The sequence below is a fragment of the Cupressus sempervirens genome, chromosome 4 (genome assembly GCF_028749045.1).
Source record: "Cupressus sempervirens isolate cs-2001-9-10 chromosome 4, ASM2874904v1, whole genome shotgun sequence".
NCBI lineage: Eukaryota > Viridiplantae > Streptophyta > Pinopsida > Cupressales > Cupressaceae > Cupressus > Cupressus sempervirens.
Genome location: NC_143121.1, coordinates 495490703 through 495498525, shown reverse-complemented (window position 1 = coordinate 495498525; position 7823 = coordinate 495490703).

The following is a 7823-nucleotide window of genomic DNA, read 5'->3' as shown; positions in this document are numbered from 1 at the left end:
GGGGACAAGAGAACAGAACTATTCTAATCCACTATAATCTCAAGGCTATCGAGGATATAAAACCTCATTAGACATAACACTTATCTTACATAGTATGATTTCTTGTGGGATTGTGACCATGAGAAAATCACTAGGGAGGAATGCTTAAGGTATTCTTGTGGTCAGGAGACCAGTTACTCATCACAAGATGAGGTGTTCTATATCAGGAGCAAGATGAGTGTTATGAATGAAAATCCTTTCTAAACACCCTAGGTTAGCAACTACCTTATTTTGCCACTCAATTTCTTGGTGCAAGCATAAATCATACTGGATTACCTAGATCACCCCAAGATCTCACCATCTATGTTCCCATGGTTATGCTTATGGTATTTCCATGAAAAAGTTAACACCTCTTGTAGGAAACCACTTGGTGTGAGGTAAAGGAGCACTTAGCATGGGCCAAATTATTGAGTAATGAATTGTGACTTCTAGGTAGATATGCTTGGCAAGTGTTCTTAAATGTGCTAACTTGTGTAAAGATTCTTTCACATCAAATATCTTGTTAACATGGTAGAAATTTGTCTTGATATCACATAATGTGCATGTTGGCAAGGTTTCTTTGTCCCTTTTTCAACTGAGTGGGACATGCAAAATATCTTTACTATCTGCAAAACATGTTGTTTATTAACATAAACTAAAATCTCATACTTTCTGATCTGAAAAGTACCTGATTGTTGAACTGAAACATAAACTTTTGGGTCAACACTATCTTTTTTCACAATTCACTGGCAAACTATCACATCCTTTTTGGAGAAGTATCATACAATAATAATTGTCCAAAAACTGTATTTCCTAGTTACTTTGACTACTATCATCTTCTTATACTGAGTTATGTCGCATTGCTAAAGAAAGATTGTCATAACAAGAAAAAATGGTGTATTGTTACTGTAAACATTGTATGACATTTTATGCTATCAAATTGTCACCTAATTTGTTGTATTGTCTTGCCTAGTTGCTAAATTAGATTTCTCTTTCTTTGAACTTGTTCTTAGGTTGTCTAAAGTATCTATACTTGGTTTACCATGGTTCTTTGGATCTGGAAGCTACATGTTAGAGTATTTTTTGCTAAAATGGCTACCTTGACCTCTTGATTGTCTTGCTTGATTGGGAGAGTCATTCACTTGTCTCTACCTATCTATCTACTTGGCTACTTGGATATTTAGCTTCTTTCCTAACTCTTGACTTGAGTCATTCATGTCATTTGGACACATTGTTTGACAATTCATTCTCTCATTTCTATCCTCTATTTGATAAGTGAACACTCTACCTCCCATAGTTTGAACATAAAGTTATCTTCTAGTCTCTTTCATGCTTGGCTTTTCATCTACAACTATGGGATATAGATCTTGTCTTATCAAATTTCAATTGTCTAAATGATCCTAAGTTGCTTGAGCTCTTTAGGTAATTACAAACCCTATGCACTCAATACAATAAATTTTAAGATACCCTTGATCCTGCTTACACTAATCTCACTAAGGGCATGATAAAAACATATGCTAGATTTGAGAAATGGTCAAGGAACGAACAACATCATCAGATGATTCTCTTTCTAGTTCTCTATATGCACATAAGTCACCCTTTTTAAGTTCATCCTCTTCTTCTAGGACTACATGCTCTACTTCAAGACATCAATTGTCTTCACCTACTAGATCTAAAGACCTTTTTAGGGAGCTAGAAAATGATACATCCTAGAAGCATACACCAAAATTTAACAAGAAGCCTATCTCAAACCAATATGATGAAGACATGAAAACTTTTTATTTTCTTGAGAAACAAAAAAATGATTCTAGACATATTTTTGAGAGAACTTTTACTCCCATAGAAAATTCTTATGATGACATTTTGAGAAAACTTCTTGGCACTAAGCTCATCACATTTCCTAATTCTAACTCATATGGAATTGGATATCTATTGTGCCTATCATCAAGATAATGAGCATAGTACTTTAGATTGCATTGAGCTAAAACATAAAGTCCAAGATCTCATTGATGATGGGATTGTTGATACCTCTAATGAATTGTGTAATGAAGATACTTTTCTTGAGCAAGATCATATTGATGAATCTATGTCTAGTAGTGGTTCTCTTGAAACCTCCACTTCTTCTAACATAAGCTTCCCAAAACTTCAAATATTTCTAGCATATCTCCATCAAATGAAGAACCCAATGCTTTTCATATTGACTATGCGTACCCTCAAGGGCTGCCTATAAAATAAACTCAAGGTAAAATTTACCTGGCTACAAACTTTTTCAATGCTACTAAGGCTAAAGATCCTCTACCTCCATGCAATGCTATTCCTACTCTTGTTATTCCTTCATTACCTTTTCAAGATTCTATCATGCAAAACTCACAAGCTTCTTTATCCTTAAAAGTAGCTCCATGTCAAGAGAACACTCAAAAAGAAAAAAACTATAAACACCAAGAAAGATCAAGATCAAACATCCTTTCATCTTTTTCAAAATGTCACTCCATCACTTGCACTATTTCCCTTGAGCTTATTGGAAATTATGATAAATTTTCTCTTCCTATGTTATCCAAAGCTACTAGTCAAGATCAAAGTGTCCCCTCATGTTCTACTTCTCCATATCCACTTCAAAATTGTGCTCAAGCTTCAAGTGCTCCTATTACAAATGTTGCTCCTATCAAAGCTACTCATGAGTCTATTGATGGCTTTGACCATGTTACTCACTCTAAAGATGCTAATATCCCTTTTCACTATCCATTTGCATCTCCTAAGTCTATCCTTGGTCCTTATCCATCTAAGCTAATGCCTTCAGAACTTCCTTCCATATTAGGACCTTATGTTCCATCATCTCCATTTTCCACTTCTAGCTCATTGCCCATTTCTCCTATCTTACCATTTCCCACCTCTCCTCATACTCCTCAAGGTCAACAAAGACACACATACTTGAACTCTTCACATTCAGCTTTCCATCCAAACTAGTTATATTGGCCTTATTTACCACAAGTCCCAAGTATTTTGGAAGCAATTTGGATGATCAACTCAAACACAAATGCATGAATCCATCTTCAAAAGTTCACTATGTCTCCTCTAATTGACATGTGAATACTAAGAAGGAAAATGCACAAAAGAGACCACAAAGGTCTACTACTCAAAGAGTTAATGATGCAAGAGCATCCAAAGGTATAAGGGCAATCCTGTGTCACCCAACAAAAAAATGTACTTAGACTTAGTTTCTGTTTCATGTGTTTTCATTTGTGGATACCCATTTGGGTCAAATAAAGGTTCCAACTCTCACAGTTCTACTAACAGTGTTCTAGGTTAGAGTATTTGAACACCTTGGGATACGTGTAAATGCTGGAAAAATAGGAGTATGTAATTGAGTCATAATTTTGGTAAATTAGAGGGTATAAATTGGCTGGATGAATGTAGTTGTAATTTAAAGCATTCCAAAAAAAGAATCAGGTCAAAAGGCCCCATGGTTTGAAAGTTATTACAGTTTTTCAGTTTTTAGAGACCTCCTAAGAATGCTTCAAAGTTAGGTTAGGGGCATTAAATGACCTCGAATAGGACTAAAAATGGGGGATGGTCGAAGCAGGTCCATAGGGCTATAGAGCACTTCGAGAGCTTTTCAAAAATGTAAACGGTTCATCAATTGGAGCTACAATTCAAAAGTTATGCCTCCCAAAAGTTCGGTTACCATTTTTGGATTCTTCTAATTTTGTGCTGACTTCTAATGCAACTTTTGGAGCCTTTTATTTGGTCGGTGGATGCAAACTAGCACTTTCTAGAATGTATTCCTAATCCTTAACCCTTCGGGGTCTATTTAAGAACATTTCTGGCATTGTAAAAGGTAGTTTAGAGTGGAGTTTGAGAGAAGGTACTGGGAGAAGAATTTATCTCCAGATTTATGCTATTGTAAGCCCATAGGGCATGTTTTGGAGTTTGTTTCTCTGCACTAAGTGTACTAGCATATTTTTATAGTTAATAAAAATTTCCCCTTTCTTGTTGTGTCCATTTTGTGCTTGGGTTGTGTCCCCATCAGTTAAACCAAAGAAAGTATGGGTTCCTAAATTCATTACTAAAGAAATGCACTCTAAAACATCCAATGAAGACTCTAAATCGATATGGATTCCAAAGTATTTCTTAAAGGAAGTGGATATTGAAAATACTTCAAAGTTGACATTCAAGCTTCCAAAGGCTTTCACTCCATATTCTTCCAAAAATCTTCATAAAAATATTCCAAAGGCTTCCACTCCATATTCTTCTAAAATTCTTCTACCATCTCATACATCTAAAACTCAAGCTATTTCATACATGATTCCTCCATCATCCCAACACCCTTCAAGGTGTGTGTCAACGTTGATCTTCCCCAATATTTTAGCTGCCCTCATGAAATCCTCTAAAGCTTACACTTACTTGCTATCCATGCTCGGTCAGTACTTTCAAGACATGAACTCTTATCCTCCATATACTCTTCCTACTATTATCTCCCTTCCATTACCCTATCAATATCTTTGAGCACAATTTTCTATGTTCTTTGCTTATCATGACTTATCTTTCCTATAAGAGCACTATCCAATTTAAAAAATATTGATCTCTTTCTAATTTTTTTTTTTAAAATAGAAAAAAGGAAAAAATGAAAAGGTGTCTTGCTGAAAACTAGTTCTTGTGGCACCTTGGTAGAAAAAGTAAAGAGAAATAAAATTCATCCTATGTTGAAAACTACTTCTTGTGGCACCTTGGGTAAGTACTATGATGAAAACCTGTCAAACATGCACCATGCATAATTGTTTCATAATCCATCAATTCCCTCTTCCTCTTTGATCTTGATATGGTTGAACTATCCAAATGCATTGGCTATCTTATCTATTCCTCACCCCACCCTTCTCATTCACTCATATTGTTCATATCTAAATTTATCCCTATTGTTATCTTATCACTATCCTATCCACTTGACCCCCTTGGTTTGGATCACAATAAAGAAAAACATGGTTCTTAGGCCTCTTGACATGCCTACTCTTTTGGACTACACATTTTCATGCTATTGGCTTCCACTGCTTAACATAGCTACATTTTGCATATTCATATTAGTTTAGTCCACAAAGAATGCCCCAAGAATGCAATGCAAATGTAGACTAAATGAATATGCAAAATGCAGCTATGTTAACAAGAATGAGAGTGTTACAAACCAACCTAGTTATGCTATGTGAGATAGATTATTGAAAAATAGAAGCTAAACTAACATGCAATATGATTCTAAGCTAAAATGCTATGGTATGAGAGAATGCAGACTAGAAATGGAAGTTCTCCATAAATGCTCTCAAGAATTTGAATGATAAACTTGCAACATAGTAGTACTCAAGAGTGTGGATCCTTTGACAAGGGGAGAGCTTTTTCTTTTAAATTCATATGGATGGTGGAGATCAAGATCAAGATGATGGAAGATCAAGGGTGGAGTTTGAAAATGAGGTTGATCCATGTACACACACAAGTCAACCAATAAACAAATAGTTGACTTTGCATATGAGACAAAAAGAATCTTTTCCTTTAATTTGCAAAATAGAAATAATGCTTTATGTGTGAACATTGAGCGGGTTAGAAGAAAGGGGGATTTTATATAATTAAAAGGGGACATGTTCTTTTAATAAAATAATGAACTTAGGATAGCATAGTCAAAACTATAGGTAATAATAAAATTAATTGATTTATAGCAATTTGGTGTAGGTAATCAATTAAATAGATAAGTAGGATATAATTTCCACAGCTAGTCAAATTGTGATATGAATATCAGGATTTCACACAGTTAAATCCTGAAATTCATATCACAATAATCAATTAAATAGTTTAGCCAAAATGCTGAGAAGGGGGCTAATAGTCTAGATGACTAGTTTTAGGTGATTAAAATATCATGCATATTGAGGATGTTATTGGTGGTATCTCTAACTATTATTGTTAAACTTGTAGTCATTTACAAGGCAGAGTCAAATAGTCATCACTACAATCGAGCTACTCTATATAGGCCAAGTCATGTACATAAGTATGTGTGTACCAAGCTCTATAGGAGTCGAGTAAGTGTATGGTCACCAACTATATTTTATACAAGTTGAGCTTAACACATATCGAGAAATTCAATAATATAACTATCAAGTTATAGAGTAAATACTGAGCATAATATAGTTTAAGCAACAACAATGCTGAGTATCAAAAAATGGTAAAGGCTGAGCAATGCAAAGTTTACATAAAAGTAAAAAATGATACAAATTTTGAGGTAAATCATTCTCAAGCCAACATGGAAGAAACATTTAATATTTGTAGAGATTGTTACAAAAAAAATTATGTGTTTATGATGTGGATCATAGATCCCTATGTTTTGTGATCAATGATTCATATGAAGAGGAAAAATGGAAGTATCTAGAAAATTCTTTACAAAACTCTTTAAATGAAGAATATTTAACCTAGATTGTATGATGAGAGGAGAAGAGAGCATATGTAAACAAGGAGTAATAGGTGAATGGTGAAGTGAAGGATTGAGATTAGATCAGAAGTCAATGGAAATGTTCTGTTATCTCTTAATATAGAAAGTGACCTATTCAAAGTAGTGAAGGGAAAGAAAAGTTTAATCAGATTAGAAGAAAGGATCAATTTACAAAGAGAATACTCAAAATTAGCTAATAGAGCATACTGAGAGTAAAGTACTAAATTGGTCTTAATAAACTTGAATCACGGTAACTCTCTTAACATATCTTTGTAAATCTCCTAACATAGTCCTTACTTTATTGTAAGTGCTAAATCCTCTAACAAGGTGAGATCTAGCAGTCTCACACATTTTTAATAGTGAAGACCCCTCATAGGGTAGATCATATATTATGATCAGACATTGTAATGCTAATAGGTTAACTTTATTAGTGTAGTACTAAAGATTTGTGAGTGTCATCCTCACCCCAATTTTACCTTCACCTTGGAGGGTTTCTAGGTAATAAATAAATATTGTGTTATGTTTTTATTATCATGCATTTGATAGATCACATTTACATATTATAGCAAGTTTATTATTACAAGTTTTACATGCACAAGAAAAATTGGTGAATGTGTGAATGAATTATTAAAAAGTAAAAGTGCTTAAGATTCTGATTCACCCCCCCTTAGTATCTTGTTATCCTATTTATACTTCCATCAATCAATAATTGGTATCAAAGCTATCTGGTTCTCTAAGAAAAGCTTAATTGCTTGGAGATTAGATCTTGGAGATGGAGGCTTTTAAACTAGACAAGGTTATTGACAATCAGGTGATAGACATCCAACTCATACTACAAAAACTTGAGAATGAAAGAAAAGATCTAAAGAAATCCCTAAAAGGAAGGAAGGAAATGGCTATCCAAGATAAACAATTTTCCTATGAAGAAGTTAAGACTGAAGCACTATTTGAATCAATCAATCCAAATGAAAAAGCATCTACATATCTACTTGAAATTGAATAAACTCCTAAATGAAGAAATAAAAGGACTAAAAAGAGAACATAAAATCCAACTAGTAAGAATATGTGAAGTGATTGAACAAAAAAAGAAAGCTAAAGAAGATAAGGCTATGGTTGAGGAAGAAAAAAGGGTAATGGCTACCAGACTCAAAGAAAGGATATTAGATATATAGAATCTCATAAATACTCTACTAGACGTGATGAATAAGTCAATGCTTGAAAATTGGGAATTGAGTCAAAAGGATGTGGAAATAGAAAATCTCAAATCACAGAAGGACATACTGAATAATGAACTAAAAATTGAGAAAGAATCTATGGAGATTCAACAAACCAAAAGAAGTAATGA